The 17,558-nt window shown below is 41.6% G+C and overlaps 1 protein-coding gene across 2 annotated transcripts in view; it reads left to right on the top strand.

The window, feature by feature from the left end:
* The first annotated feature begins 503 nt into the window (after positions 1–503).
* The window catches only part of LOC124115107 (islet cell autoantigen 1-like), a 353,911-nt gene continuing 336,856 nt past the window's right edge, over positions 504–17,558 (top strand). For both annotated transcript variants that reach the window (XM_046475926.2, XM_046475927.2), the window contains exon 1: positions 504–574. The gene's annotated coding sequence lies outside the window, so the exon portion shown is untranslated. The remainder of the gene's footprint in view (positions 575–17,558) is intronic.

A 17,558-nucleotide genomic window follows, 5' to 3' on the forward strand; every position in this document is an offset into this window, starting at 1 on the left:
CAAAACAATATGTAAAGCGCCCCAAAATACTTGCATTAGTCAGTTCTATTCTGATTTTTTACAAACAAGGGAAAAGACCGGTCACGTGATATGCAAATTAGCCTGTGGCAGTGGTGTTTTGCGGCAACTGCGCCATCTGAGTGTGCATACACTTAAAAACAATGATTTCGCGGTCTTGTGACCGACCTCTCGTCCAACTGAAAAGTTGTACAACGTGTAAACTTCAAATTAAAAAATTGTATGTATATATAAAATTTAGATGGACATTTATATCATAATTAATATTGTAATTTATTGATGATACAATGCGTGACAATACAAATGGTACTCTCGTGTCGTAACTTTCGTTCAGACTCGTTTTATATATCCCTTTTGTCCCTTGAGGACATGTCCTGTGATTTCATTCAGCAAGCACTCAGAGACAATTATGATGATTACGAATCATTAGTGGTATGCGTGTTATGTAAAATAGGTTATGTCCCTTTGTCATTTTCGCCCGATTCCGCTCATTTCCGGGAAATCGATAACAAGATGGCTGAAAAGTGACAACAGTGAACAGGTGGACAATCCATAGGTAATGGTACCCCCAAACATGCTTCACAATGAGTCAGACTTTGTATATGTATTTCAGTTATGGGCGCAGTTTTATGCCACTTGTTTTGATACAGATGGAGAGGTTATTTGGAGATGCAGATTGCATAATTTATAAGCTAAGTAATTCCAGTGGGGACAAATGTGTTTAGCATGCAGTTAGAATTTGACATGACATTGAACAGCTTCGTGCATCCAGGTTTGGCTCCATCTCAACCTGTCTGTTGGTACTGTTTAGTTTTTTAAATATCTCATATATCCCAGAGAATATGTGAGACAACGTACTTAGTACGTCCGTAAATAGGATTTCATATTTCATTCAGTTCTACTTGTGATTTGGGAACATTTGTCATATATAGGCTATAGAGTATAAAGTTCCAAATAGCTATCACAGAAATAAGTGGATCCTTTCTTATCCGATGGCTTAACTAATGAGTCTAACTTGTCCATATATATTCTTGTCCTGAGCACAATGGGGTCCAACAAAGACAACAAGAAATGACTTGACCAATGTTTACATAAGGTGGAGAACACCACCTTCATAAATCCTATGTAGATTGTTATGGCTGACAAATTCCCTGCTGTACCAGTCTTAATGTTGTTTCCATTATCGTAGGAAAGAACAGCTGGGGAAACTGTTTCTGTTATTTTTCAGCAGGTAGCCTTGTTGACATGGTGTTGCAAATATGTTAGCATCATGTAGAATTCTTTTGGGCATACCTTTAGAATACAGAACCACAAACTATTCAAACACGTGACAATACCCTAAGACATAATTTGTAGTATATTGTTGCATACAGTCACATCGGCGAAACAATGCCCTGTGACGGGTAGTACAGGTAATGGTGATTCTGCCACAACCCCACTGGAGCCAGATTTATATACCTATACTGCTACTACAGGGGGAATTTTTTATGCAAAAATGATGATGTGATTTAACGATCGTCATGAGACTAATTAAAAGAATCTTCAATATTAATTCATAATGGATAAAATTTACTATAGCCCACGAGGATATTGGAAAGGTATAGGAGCAATAAAAAAATTAGCCACTGCGGCTAAGGTATCTAAAGATGTGGCCAAGGATTGGTTAAAGAAACAAGCGATGTGGCAAATATCCTTACCGGCTACGGGTTATATCCCGAGGAAGAAGTTTGATATTTTTACTACGAATGAAGTTCACCAGGCTGACCTCTTGTTTCTCCTCCAAGATTAGGTAAGACGCAAAACGTATACATACGCTTTAACCGTAGTGGATATGGCTAGTCGATATAAAGAGGCTGAGCCATTAACCTCGAAAGATTCAACAGAAGTAGCTAATGCACTGAGTCGCATATATAAACGCGGACCACTAAAAATGGCCTGAGCTATTTCAAGTAGATCCTGGTCGTGAGTTTATGGGATCAGTAGCTAAACTGTTAACAAAGCCTTAAGTTGAAATCAGGCGTGGTGAAAAAGAGGCCCACCGTTGTCAAGCTATCATTGAAAGATTTAACCGGACATTAGCGAAACGTTTGTTTGGCTATCAGTATGGGTTCGAAATGAAATCGGAATGATAAAGATCAACCGAATGGGTGACACGTTTATCAGCTGTTGTATCAGCGCTAAATAATGAAGTAACAAGATTAATCGGGAAGAAACCATCCGATGCAATTAAAATGAAATCTGTGACTTCTGAATCTTCAGCACCAAGGAGAGGCAAAGAACAAAAACTTCAGATGGAGTAAGCGTAAGATATTCATACCAGCCCGGTGAACTCGAAGGAGGTCTACGTCGCTCAACCGATTCGATTTGGTCCCTTAAGATATATAACATTAGGCAGTTGGTTAAGAAAGAAGGAAAGTCTATTCTTTATTATATTAAAGATGGGCCGGGCAAGGCATTTGTACGAGAAGAGTTGCTCATAGTTCCCAACGATACAGTATTACCGCCCTAAGTATCCATAAGCATAGGTAGTTACACCATCCTTATCAATCCATCTCTTTGTATCTAAGGGGGATAATGATGTCTTGTGCATTCTTAATCCATATATCCTGTGATTGACACTTCTTAAAGAGTTCATCTCGTGTTTGAATGTTCTACCGTTGAATAATGCGTCTTTATACTGTTCGTGTTTGATATGCTTTTTTACCACATACTTCTTAACGCCCTTAGCTTTTCTTATCTCTCCATTATCAGACTTCTTTATAGAATACATTTTATGTCTTAATCCGACATACTCCGCTATAGGGGTCCCAGCACATTCATCCTTCATCTTACCTAACACCTTTTTATTTACTACGCTGTGCAGTGGATTATCCTTTGGGTAATCGCTTGTATTGTACATATCTATTTTTTCTGCCATATCTTTATACACATCCTCGGTTTGTATTTCCATCAACAAAGAATCTGTGTCGGTATATAACACCTCACATCTATCGCCGTATTACTTCTTAAGTTGTAATAAAAGTCATACATTAAGTGTTTTGACAAGTCAAGAATACTCATACCAACGTACACCGGTCTGTTGAATTTTTTATTACTCTTCTGCATATGCGGCTAAGTCGTTATCAAATATCTTGCTTCTGTTAAAAGCCGGACTGGCTATAAGTTTCCTGAGTCTTTCTTCCTCATTAGATCTGACTAATTTAACATCAACACGCTTCCTCAGATTCTCCATAGTTTTACCAAATACTGAGTTATTCATGAGCTTATATAGGTTCTTTTCGAAATCGCTAGTAGCTATCTTTCTTAAATCTGTGTTCAGCCTTATATAGGGTTCTATCCAAGGGCTTTGATCGAACTTTAGAACTCTGTGTATTTTCTTTAGTTTCATATCTAACGATAGATGTAACTGGAGATTTCTTTAGTGAACTATATATTTTGTCTTATCCATCAAATTTGGTACAAGTTTTTCTACGTTAGCCAACCTAGTATTACCCATCAAGGAGTGTTGATAAACCTTATTAACCATTAATCTTTCGGGACCTAGCAGATAACTTATGATCTTAGTGTAACTCTGTTGGATATTCCAAATCAACTTCTAGTATGTACCCTTTATTCACATCAATCTTGTGAAGATCATGACTATAGACCCACTCAAAACCACCTGTGGGTAAAGGTTGACTCATAGCCCACCCATACAAATTGTTGGCGTCGAAATATAATATTTGCCTATACATAAGTTCTTATTGATTCATTAACTGTTACAACTCCTTAGTTAGTAAATATATTTTCTGTTTTATCATACAGAAATTCATTCCAAGCATTTGCGGTATCGTTCAGTTGTACCAATTTTGTAACAATATAAGCTAAACCACCCTTAAAACTCATAAGATCTCCTCTCCAATCGTTACTCGAAAGTTCCCAGCCATGATAAAGATTATGCATTCTTACAAAAGATTGTTTTTCTGTAACAACTTAAATGGATTGAATGGTTGATGAGTTTTTTTAACTAAATCATTGCTTTCTTCTTTAACAGTTTTTTTTCCGCTGTACGGAACACCTAGACCATGGTTAAGTCCTTTAATATGCCAATCTTTACTGGTAGAAATATTAAATTCATTACCATTACGTTTGAAGGCCCTCTTATCATATGGATTATTTGTGGAATTCCATGCTTGATCCTGTGGTAATGGAGCACTAATTTCTTTAAGAATACGTCTAATCTGATAGTACACATGAAATGATAAAACAGACTTATTTAGTTCAAATCCTGGGGCATAAGGAGATACACCACATCCTGTTGTGGCACGCCATACAGCAAAGTTTAACTGGTTCTGCCAAAATTGCATTGGAAAACCATTGTGGAACCAATCGTGCACCATTTTATTGCTAGTTGCCCTGACCCTGTATTTTTCAAAGATAATCAGGGAATTTAACAAAAAAGTGAGCACCAGAGGCACTTACTAAAATAGACTGATTAGTAATGTAAGTTGATTTCATATTTAAGTTATGATATAGTATCATCTTATATTTAATATGTATGTTACACTCCCGGGAATAACAAATGGTCAGTCTATTCAACTGCTTCATACTATCCATAACTCGGCTGGTCAACTTGAAGTCGCTATCTGCGATGTAACGTATTACCCGCGGTGGACCAATATAAGTGCTGCGAGAGATAACAATTGGTTTTTAATAGGTGAATAAAGTATTGAACACACTCACATTGTTATACCTGATGGGTATTACAGCGTATGCTCACTCAATGATGAAATTGGGGGCACGGGTGGCCCAGTCGTCTAAGGCAGAGTTGCGTCCCTTGGGCACGCCAGAAACCTATGATTGTGGGTTCGAATCCCGGTTCGCCCCGATTATGTTTCTAGGTTTGTCAGCACCATAATCGTGCTCGTGGGTTTCACTGAAGTGGTAAACGTCTGAGACCTGCATCACTTCGGGCTTTCCTCCCACATTAAGCTGACACGCCGTGATATAACTGTAATACTGTTAAAAGCGGCGTTCAACCCAACTCACTCACTCACTCAATGATGACATTTTTAAGCCTAATGGAATAAGTCTCGCACAAAATGAGTCGAATGAGATGCTGATTTTAAACTCTGGAGAAAAGAGTATACATCTTGCCCCGAGAATATCAGTTACACTTGGACTTGTAAAATACTCAGGAGTAAGAACGACATTAATAGAACCCAACGAAACAGTGCATGGAGTTAAATTACCCGATTTAGTTCCCTATAAAGAGTTGTGCATCTATCTTCTTCAGATCAGTACGACGGATAATATTCAACTGGAAAGTCCTTCAACTCTACTAAGGGCTATTCCAGTCAAAGATGAAAAATACAATAGCGGTAGAATGGAATCTTTCTCATCATTACAATATAAAAAATTAAAGCAGGGTATTATTTCAGACCTCAAAATTTCTGTATTAGATGTAAAACATCAACCTGTACATATAGGATACTTGAGTGTAACACTCCATATTATAAATAATGGCTGATTCATCAGGCCCTTGAAGGCATATCCTTAGACAATGTAATACAATTGCGCTTTCCGATCTTGGAGACACAGAAGGATTCTGTAAACCCGGTATCGATGGCAATTATACGCTTTACACTTACAAGATAATGTATACAAGTGGAAAGAAGTTGCAATCACAGGTAATCTAGGAGATTTAAGCGATGTCGACCTTAGTAGACTCAATAAAAACACTTCATACAATCTTACGATGATAATAAATGGACTATGATCGAAGAAAAAATCGAGTGGCTATTGAATATCGTCATTACCCCACCATATGTGGTGATGGGTAATGACGCAAGAGAGCCGTCTCGTCTGGGGTGATAAACACCAGAGAGGTCGACGGGCCCCGCTCAGGGTATGGGAGAATCCGTGGCGTCGGAGATAGATGACCTGTTGGGCTACAACCAGGGACCAAAACTCTGAACGCCGGCGACAACTTTCAAGGCTACATCACGGAAGTAGTGGTTGGTGAAGGCGGTGTCCGATCGCCACGAACAGGCTTCCCTGAACGACGGGATGGAACAGTATACCGTGAAGAACCAGTGTAAATACGATCGCCCTGATCTCATTTTATTTCAGGTAATAGCCTTTGGGGGGAGGGTCCAATCCGGCGGCTCATACGCTTTAAGGATGACCGCCCGGAGCCACAGGGAAAAGTATTCCGGCTGACCAACGACAGCGACGAAGGGGAGACCGGCAGAAAAAGGTGTTCTCTAGACTTGCGGCAGTCTTTAGATCGTAGAATAACCTTCAGTGCCCTTACTGGGCATAATGACGCTCATCCTCATCCTCGGCACCCGCACTGGACGAGGGGGGAGGGGACAAGGAATGATCTATCAGGCTGTCCTGGGAGTTGAGTCTTTACGCTGACGTCCCAGTACGGTCCATGATGAACGGCGCCCTGGGTACCGCATTCGAACCGGGCATGGGAGACGTCGAGGGCGTGCTGTACATGGACTCGAGCGGCAGTAGTCAAAACCAGTAGAAACACCCGTCTTCTACTTAAGGTCGTAGAAGGAAGACGAGGGGAGTGGTTCGAAGGGCGTTGAAGACCACATTCAGATCCAACGCAGGCGGTCCAAACTTGGTCTTCAGGTCTTCAAGACTGAACGAGCGCAGCCAGGCCCGTAGGTCGGGAATTTTCGTCTTTCTCCGATCGTCCGGGATGGCCAGAACGGAGTAGATGGCGACCAGGTATGTGGGGGTGGTAAGCCCTTCAACCGATGGGTGCTACACAAGTACAGAAGGAACTGATCCAGGATCTGCGGTGACGCTGTCATCGGATCCTGGTGTTTGTCAGAACAAAATGCCTGGAACAAGCATCATTTATCAGCATACAGTCCCCCTGTAGATCGACGGTGGGCTGAAGCAATAGCCTTGGTCGCTCTAGCCGAATAGCCCTTGGCTTTCTGCATGTGTGTCAGGCGTGCAGACGATAACATGCGGGTATGAGGGTGTGGCTTCTCATTCTAACAGACCGTGTGGATGGAGCAGAAGGTTGGACCACACCGGAAGTTCCAGGGGTTGTCTCTGGCTATGTTTCGGAGGTCGATAACCCAACTTCTGGCTGACCAATAAGGCGAGACCAAAGTCAATGGCAGGGGTCGAGTGGCCTGGATCTCTGAAGAACCGTGGGAGGGAGAACCGGAGTCGGAAAAGCGTACGCGCGTAATCCTTCTCAGGAACGATGGAAGGCTTCGACTGCCACAGCGGTCGTATCCGGCACAGGTGGAATGGAAGACGACAGCTGGCCACATTCAGATATGAGGCAAACAGATCTAGGGTTGGGGTGTCGACCGTTTCACATAGTCTGGCCCGAGGCGCCGGAGAGCGTGAGGTGTCGGAGAGCTTGAGGCGCCTGGAACGCCGAAGATGGTGATTCTCGGGTGCGCCGGTCGAGTTTGTGGCGCCGGGAGAGGGGCGAGAACTCTGGGTCCGCAAACACCACACTACGGTGACGTCGTCAGTGGACACGATCAACAGGGCGTGACCGAGAATGCACTGTCAGCAAGTGCCGTCCTGGATAAGCATTTATCTCGAGGCTGTTGCTGTGCCAATGGTGTTGATCTCTGGATCACAGGTGGTCACAATGTGGGCTGGCGTGGGCCACTAGCCACTGACAAGGTGGCAGGGGAGGTAGTCAGCAACAGGGGTCTGCGATTGCGTACCGTCGGTACGATTCGGAAAAAGGTGTGATCGCCTGCGAGCCAACCTCAAGTAGACGAAGTAAACCAGCTTCACAATCGACCGCCGGGGCATCGACGTAACCGGGTAGTAGGAAGTCGAGGCAATATGGCCATTGCACGAAGTAATGAGATCGTTTTCATCCCTGAAGCGGCGTATAAGTACTCCTGTTCTTATATCGAGGTGACGATGGAGGACGACAACACGATACGAGGCAGGTATGCAACAGGGGTCAGTGGGACGGCCGAGGGACTTTAAGTATCAAATCGACACTGTGTCCGGTAGTCAAGGCGGAAGATATGAAGGTGTCGTAGTCGAAAAGATCAAACCGGACGAAGGAAGGCGATCTCTTCCATCCCTTGAACGCCTATAGGCGCTATCGTTCTTATAGCGAAGGGTTGATGAAACAAGGTTCCTCGTGACAGCCGTGTTGGTAGAGGAGGTCTATTGTTTCCAACATCCGTGCATGGATGGACTGCGACAGGCGCCTGGTTGAGTGGTATCACCAAGCGTACAGGTAGACATGGAAACCAATCTGTAGAAATACATGGCACCCCTTGCCATGGTAAGTTGACCTAAATCCGGTCGGACTTGTTGACAGTCCGAGTACTTGACACGTGACATGTAAATCACTCTGCGCAGTAGCCGAGAAAACCGCCTTGGAGTCGGAACTGAGGTGCAAACTCCACACACAGACAATCCTCAATGAACTGTGTGAGAGACGATCAAGTGGTGTACCCGAGTTTTGCGATAAAACACGGAACCCCATGGGCGTCGTGCAAAACCCGGGGAGCGCCGAGGAAGAGTCTCTCTCAGGAACGCTGGCGCTAGGGTAGGGTAGAACAGCGTTGATGTCTGCGATGTCGACGAAGTAAACTCTTTGTAAGTGGATGTCGTCGTCGAATCTGATACAGACGCTGTTCACATGACGCTCTGTTTCGATGGAAACCCGCAGGTCATCTCTCCGGAATCATAGCGCTTTAAACGACGGGATTATGGATAACGTCTCAGTGGGCAAGTTGAATCAGACCAACTGTCTATTGGTTGAAATGATTCCACCCAGGAAGTAGAACGATATTTACGATCCCGAAGACCGACGGGAGAGTAGCGAAAGGAGCGGCGACAGTTGTTTCACCATGCTTCTCCGTGTGACGAGTTATGAGACGGCAGCAAGAGAAGAGGGCAGTGGCGCCGGGGAGGCGATTGCCGATGATGCCCCTTAAGCCGCAGTAGAAGATCGGATGGTCGGCTCGTTGATCTGAGCTTGATAAAGCTTGTTGATCTGAAGCTTGTTGAGCGCCGAAGACATCAGAGGATGCGGAGGCGCCGGAGCGCGGAGACATCAGCGGCGCCGGTGGCGCCGAGTCATCGGAGGCGCCGAGTCAACAGCTTGTCATGAACAAGTCATGAAGCTTGTTGAGCGCCGAGACATCAGCGGCGCCGAGTCATCAGAGGCGCCGGTAGCGCCGAGTCATCAGAGGCGCCGGGAGCGCCGAGTCATCAGAGGCGCCGAGACATCGGAGGCGCCGAGTCATCAGAGGCGCCGCGTCATCAGAGGCGCCGGGAGCGCCGTGTCATCGTGGGCGCCGTGTCATCAGAGGCGCCGTGTCATCAGAGGTGCCGGGAGCGCCGGAGGTGCCGGGAGCGCCGAGACATCGGAGGCGCCGCGTCATCAGAGGCGCCGGGAGCGCCGTGTGATCAGAGGCGCTTCCGGCGCTGCGTCATCAGAGGCGCCGTGAGCGCCGTGAGCGCCGTGTGATCAGAGGCGCCGTGTGATCGGAGGCGCCGCGTCATCAGAGGCGCCGTGGGCGGCGTGAGCGCCGTGTCATCAGAGGCGCCGCGTCATCAGAGGCGCCGAGTCATCGGAGGCGCCGGGGGCGCCGGGGGCGCCGGAGACATCAGCGTTGACGGTGTTGGAGACCGTGAACGGTCGTATGTCGTGCCAGGGGAGGCAGACTCTACGTTGGGAGCGCTGGAGCCGCCGGTGGAGTAGGAGACCGTGAACGGTCGTATGTCGTGCCATGGGAGGCAGACTCTACGTTGGGAGCGCTGGAGCCGCCAGTGGAGTAGGAGACCGTGAACGGTCGTATGTCGTGCCATGGGAGGCAGACTCTACGTTGGGAGCCGCCGTGAAGCTCCGCTGAGCGCTGCTGCCGTCAACGTAGGTGGGGGTCGACGAGCACGTTGAGCGAGGTGTGTCGCATGAGCTGAAGGATCACAGCTACGAATGACTGCAACATCGGCACTGCCTTGTGAAAGTACAGGGCGTCGTACAATCACGGCAGAAAGGGGCGGCCCCGACCAGATTTGTTCCCGCGGAAACAAGTGCAGCGAGGCAGAAAATCTGGAATTTAAGCAAAACATAACTATGTGGCAAAGCCACAAAGTGCGGGAAGCATAATGTGTGGCCAATCACAAAGTATGGGAAGCATAAAGTAACTCAAAAACAGTATATTTTATTAAAGTTTATGAGATAAACAAGTACGCTAAAAGGGAGCGAAAAGGCAAAGCCTTAAGCAAACACGTAACCATGTGGCAAAACCACAGAGTACGGGAGACATAATGTAACTCATAAACTTCGTATTATATTGAAGTTTATGAGAAGAAACAATTACGCTGAGAGGTAGCGAAAAGGCAAGGCTTTAAGCACACCAAAACAACATACATAAATGTAATGTATTACCCAAGCCAAAGAGAGAATTCAAAACGCAGAACACGACATTACGTGGCCACGTGGTGAATGGCCAAAATGGTGGGAAAGAAAACAAAATGGCGGGAACAACATTGCGCCCGTAAATTACTGTGACGTGAGCCACAGACGAGCGATAAACGTTACAATTTACGAATGGGAAGACCCTAAGGTCACGGCCCTTATCAGGTAACAATGTAGCAGCATATAATGAATGTAGAAACACGCAAAATATAAAAAACAAATAATAAGCTTTAATTTCCACAAGGGATACAAAGTACGTCCGTCCGTGGAGGTGACAAAGCAGTTATGTCTTTTTGTGTGACGTCATGACTTCCGGGTCACGTGCCGACTGTGAGAGGGCACTGCCTCCTGGGCTGGTTGGGACAACTTTCTTCAGCAGCTGGATCTCACACAGTTCGTCTCTCTGTCAAACATAGCAGTAAATGCAATACGGAGTAATGCAGGATAAGTTAAAAAATTAGACGAATGCTTACATAAGTATATAATAATATCAACAACATTTATGTTCCAGGACAAAATTATCAAATGGCGAGAATTACCACAGGGTATATATTATATCAGTGATGTCAAACCAACCAAATACGGTCATCAATTGTTTCTTTTCAATTTAGAAAAAGAGTATGTAGTCTGGTCTCCTAGTAAAATGAACGAAGAACTTGGTAAAAATGTTGAATATCACTTTGTTAAAAATAATGGTATGCGTATGAGTAAAAATAATAGAGAATATTTTTATTACAATTAAGTTTAATCTCATGACGATCATTGAATCGCATCAGCGTTTATGCATAAAAAATTCCCCCTGTAGTAGCAGTATAGGTATATAAATCTGGCACCAGTGGGGTTGCGGGAGAATCGACATTACCTATACTACTGACATCAGAGGTCATCGAGTGTGCAGAAAGCTCCTCCCAGTGATCTATCATCTCTACACGCAATGTCATTGAACACGCCCAGTGGTGTTGAGAGTTTTGAATAGTTGTTTACTAAATATAGCCTGGGGCGGCACATTTTATAGCAAGTGCTAATTTATGTCTTGGGGATAATAATGACGGGGATTTAGCCATCAGTATGTCCGTCTGTCCGTCTGTAATCATTGTTCGTCCGGAGCATATTTCCTAAACCGTACAACCTAGCTTCAGAAAACTTGGTACACTTACCAATCACGCTCAGTAGTAGTGCCTTTTGCTATTAAGGGATTTTTAGAATATTTTATTTTTGTTGTTTCCATGGAAATATGATGAACTTAGGAAATTTGAGGGTACTGCCCTTGTCCAGAGCATATTTTCTAAACCGTACAACCTAGCTTCGCAAAACTTGGTACACTTAACAATCAGGCTCAGTAGGAGTGCCTTTTGCTATTTACAGATTTTTAAAATTTTATATTTTTGTCGTTTCCATGGAAATATGATGAACTTAGGAAATTTGAGGGTAGTGCTCTTGTCCGGACCATATCTCCCGAACCATACAACTTAGCTTCTCAAAAGCTTTTACACCTATCAAGCAGGTTATGTAGTGGTGCTTTTGCTCTTAACAGATTTTTTTCTTTTTTTTCTTTTTTCAATTTAAATTGAAAATTGTTGTACTTATGGTAATCATGGTAATGTCCTCGTCTGGAGCATATCTTCTAAACCATGCGACAGAGATTCACCAAACTTTATGCACATATCAATCATGTTCACCAGTAGTGCAGTTTGTTATTTATAGATTTTAATCTTTTTAATTTGTAGCCCCTGACATATAATTCTAAGGTGTACTATTTACCGATATCATATACTATATATGATGTGAACTACATAACCTAGTACATTCTCTTTATGCCTGTGTGTCATGAGGCTACTACAGAGCTAATCATATGCTAATCATATTGTTATTACAATTTCATCACATCATCAGAAAGTGAGCTACATGAACCAATATTTAATAACCTTCATTATATTTCTGGTTTGGGCATCAAGGAAAAAGATTTCCTTGCCAATCTAAATACATTTGAAGGTACACACAGTTTACCGACATGCCACGATGGGGGGATATGTCATCTTCGGATGACTCTTGTTTATTTCGTTTTTCTTGTAATTCAAGTGGCTAAAATGGTTATAAATGGGAACTAATATACATATATTATTTTTTCTGTTAATTAATTTTCATTATTTTTCATAAGAATGCAGTTTAATAGGGATATTATATTGGCGCTGAACACATCCAAATATCACCAGTGTTAGGGTAGGTTATCCCGAACTCTATCCTTAGCCCTTGGATCCTCTTTACGATCAATCCCCCTTTACGGTCATTAGGGTCAGGTACCTGTTTAGTGGCTATTAGATTACCTGAACTCTATCCTTAGCCCTTGGATCCCCTTTACGATCAATCACGCCTTTACAATCATTAGGGTTAGGTATCCGTTTAGTGGTTATTATAGATTCTGTAGTGGCTCCTAATATTCTTCACACAAAAACGTCGAGTGAAAAGGATGAAATGGTTTTGTGTCAAGTATTTTGGTTACTGGAAACTGTCCTGGAACACAAGCCACTTTCACGGCTACATTTTTTCAGGACAGTGTGATTGCATACAAGGGAAGTACAGGTTTGCATCAGTATATGCAAAGTAATCCACATAAGGAGACATGATATTGGGTTTAGCGACAAGAAAAGGCAATGGTATTTATGTAGGGACATTTCTTTTAGCTACAAATAACAGATTGGGACACATGTTGAACACTAAGGACTATATATGGTGCTATACATGTGATACCTCCCAAGCTCTCCAGGATGCTCTGGGATTAGCAACCCTTATCATTGTCACCCACTGGGGCCTCGTTTGACTCAGATTGGTCTAGTAGTCAACTGGTAATTACTTCCAGTTGTGTGTCATTTCGTATCCAAGTAGATTTGTATCGTGGCACTTTAGTCACCTCTAATTCTTTTCGTGTCTCATCGGTTTCATATTCCTTCGCCAGTTTCATACTCTGTTACATGTTTCATGCATTGTACAGCATTAGATATTGGCACTAGTCCAATAGTCCTTGCTAAACTTCTTAATAGTTAAGGTGTCATAAGGACTATATATTTCCTGAAGATGATCCTTGTGACATCAGTAAACGATTGTCACTTGATGATGTGGTTAACAGATTTGGTCGCTTTCTTCTTAATTTATGTTATGTATATAACCTGTATATCGTGAATGGCGACAGAAGTGGTGAACTAACATGTGTAAGTAGTAATGGCAGTAGCACTGTTGACTATTTTATAGCGTCAGCTGAATTCTTCAGATTTGTTGATTGCCTAACTGTTGGGGAGAGCACAGACTCCAACCACTCTCCTTTAGAACTACAGTGTGCATTTTATAATCCTGTATCGGAACCATTATCAGAGGATATATTTTCTGACAGTTTTAGTTGGAATGAATCTAAAAACCCTGACTTCTTACGATGTCTAAGCAATACTTTTGATGAGGTTTCTGACACCCTGTTTCATACTTTGAGGAGTAATATGCATGATGCTGTCGATCTCTTTATAAACATTCTTTTGGAGTCTGGCAAATGTATGAAACGACGCTCGTGTTCAAATTTAGTTCCTAAAAAGCTGTTCAGTTTAAACAGTAAATGTAAAGAACACAAGAGATCAGCCAGAAGAGCCCTTCGCGAGTTTCGTCGAAATAGATCAGAACGAAATAGTAGAAATTATTGTAAACTAAGAAACAAATATAAAACAGAATGCAGACAACACCTTAACTCTTTAAGACATCTGAAATTTAATAAATTAACCAACTCATTAAAGAACTCAAAGCATTTTTGAAAAGAGATAAAATCTCTATGTAATCCAGTCATTGCACGTAATAATATTACAGGTCCTGAATGGCTTCTCCATTTCAAACAGGTTTTTGGAAATAACCATATTTTCGACGATAACATCCATGATGTTGTTAATGATGTAAATTTATCTAATGTTGAGCGAGATATTTTAGAATCGGAAATTGAAGTCGCTGAAATACACGATGCCATTAATACACTTAAATCAGGTAAATCTCCAGGCCCCGATGATGTCCTAGCTGAAATGTTAAAATGTTCAAAACATATCATTACTCCCTTTTTGCACAAATGTTTAAACAAAATATTCAGAAAGGGTATATTCCCAAATGCATGGTCTAGATCTGTCATTGTGCCTGTATTTAAAAAGGGAGACATGACCAACCCCGATAACTTTAGAGCAATTTCTCTAACAAGCATCTTAGGTAAACTGTTTACTATAATTCTAAACAATCGTCTTACTACCTGGGCTAATGTTTTTGACAAAATCCCACCAACTCAAGCTGGCTTTAGAAAATCATTTTCACCTGCTGATAATATTTTCTCACTTTATGCTATTGTTCAGAGATATCTCGGATGCCGAAAACGAAAACTTTATATTGCCTTTGTAGATCCTAAAAAAGCTTTCGACACTGTTGACCGATTGAAACTTTGGGATTGTCTTAGGGCAGCTGCTGTTGGTGGGAAAATGTTTACTATTTTAAAATCAATGAATGAAAATGTAAAATCTTGTGTACGACATAATAGTGGAGTCACCGATTATTTTGACTGCCCCATGGGAGTTAAACAAGGTTGTATCTTGAGCATGTTGAGTCCTCTCCTATTTTCATTCTTCATTAATGAGCTTTCCTTTGATGTTCAACTAAACGGTAAACACGGACTGCAATTATACCCTGACCTTTTTGAATTACTTATATTACTTTTTGCAGATGACGTGATTCTAATCTCTGACTCTATTATCAGACTCCAGGAACAAATTGATATACTATACAGTTACACTGTTACATGGAAGCTATCTGTTAACTTGGAAAAAACTAATATTATCGTATTTAGGAGAGGAGGTCCTCTTGCATCGAGAGATAAATGGTTCTTTAATAACCAACCTATAAATGTTACAAACATGTATAAATACCTCAGTGTTGTTTTACCGTTTGACCTTAATCTTAAACATCTAGTTAAAGATCTCGCCCTACGAGCAAAAAAGGCCCTAATAAATCTATTTGTCGTTCTAGATAAATTGTGTGTTATCTCACCTACTATTTTCTTCAAAATGTTTGATGCTCAAGTTCAACCAATCTTATTATATGGATCAGAGGTCTGGGGTTTTGAAACCTATTACAATATTGAAAAGGTACACTTAACTGCATGTAAAAGATTTCTAAATGTTTCTAAATCGGCTCCAAATCATATGGTCTATGGCGAATGTGGTAGATACCCGTTATATATTTGTTCATATTTACGTCCACTCAGATACTGGCTCAAAATAACAGAGATGTCGCGGGAAATGAATCTCAAGAAAATGCTACGAAGTGCTTGTCTATCGTGATAGTGTTGGTTACGTAACCTGGGCATCAAACATAAAGCATTTACTCTTCTCTCACGGATTTGGATATGTTTGGCTTAATCAAAGCGTTGGAGACAAATGTATTTTCTTAGCTCTTTTAAGCAGGTAGCAATTGATATGTTTACTCAAAACTGGAGGTCGTCACTATATAACAGTACACGCTACAACGTCTATAAAACCTTTAAATATTGTCTAACACCGGAGGTTTACCTGCATACTATAACAGAGAGAAAAATTAGAGACACATTTATTAAACTTAGGCTAGGGTTAAATGATTTGATGTGCAACAGGGGTCGCTTCTCCTCTATTCCTAAGGATATGTGTTTTTGTCCATTCTGCGAAAACCATATTGAAAACGAATTACACTTTTTGTTTATATGTCCAATTTACGACAACCTAAGATTGAAATATATGCCTGATATCACTAAGAACCACTATTCCATGAACAAAATATTATCTTTTAATGGTATCCCTAGTCAAAAATCAACTAAGATATTACAATACATCTATCAAAGTCTACAAGTGCGTAGTAAATTACTTAGTAAATCCGATATGTCCAGAAATAATTAGTTGTTTTGAAACTTTCGCATCTAGATCAGGAGTATCTACATTTCATTTTTGTCTGTTTGTTTCTACTAGAAATGCATATACATTTAAATTGTCAAATTGTCTCGACATGATGAGTATATTACTGATAGATCCTTTTGTATTGAACGTCGTGCTATGGCTGAAAGCCTTTGCGACGTCAAACTTCATATTTCCATTCCATTCCTTTTGTATTCCTTTTGTATTTTATACTACTACTGCTGCCACTGTGGTTATTACCACTGTTATTACAATACCTCTATTACATGTCAAGCATCATAGTAGTTATCCAATAATTATGTAATGCGCTGTACAGCTGTAAATGATATTGTTTATCTGTATGTGTATATGGGCCAATGGCCTTTCATACAATAAAGATTGATTGATTGACTAGTAGAAGTTTGCCTTTATAAGGGTTTTGCTATATGTTATCATTATAAGGACTAGTGGACGAAAGCAGTCAGTTTGACCATCACTCACTTTGTGACACGAACAATTTAGTTAGACATGTTGAAAGTTGGCTTAGTTCAATATGCATATGTCTGCAGTATTTAGACCTGGAAACTTTTTTTCAATTTCAATATACATGTGCTGGTGATATTTCATCATGCATGTGATAACTTTAACAGTTAGCTTCTCCGTATACTATACATAAATATATTTAATAAAGTTATAAGTAAAAGTAATAAAATATGTCATCAAAGAAACTGACTGCACAGGTCGTTTTTGTTGATCATTCACATTTATTGACATCAGTAAAAAACCTGATCAAGGGATACAAAACTGACGAGATATGAAAAGAACTACAGGTGACAAAACTGCCAAGATACGAATCTGCCGAGATACGAAATGTCCTGTTACCATTAAATCCATATGGTGAACGATTTAGCAATGTAAACTGAACTTGAAATGAGTAATCAGCCTACTTGTCACTTCCTGTTCTTAGTGTGTTGATATCTGCATAATATAATACAAATGTAGATATGTCTGTGACCAGCGTTTGAAATTGGCACTAGTCCTATAATCATTGCCCAACTGTCAAGTACAATGAAGTCTTGTTAATCTGACACTCGTTAATCCAACAATCGGCTTTATCCAACACTAATGATGGGAACCGATTAAATCAGTGCTGTTTAGACCCTTAATCCGACCCCGACGCT

Source organism: Haliotis rufescens, unplaced genomic scaffold (assembly GCF_023055435.1).
Source record: "Haliotis rufescens isolate VD_foot unplaced genomic scaffold, xgHalRufe1.0.p SCAF_4, whole genome shotgun sequence".
Classification (NCBI taxonomy): Eukaryota; Metazoa; Mollusca; class Gastropoda; order Lepetellida; family Haliotidae; genus Haliotis; species Haliotis rufescens.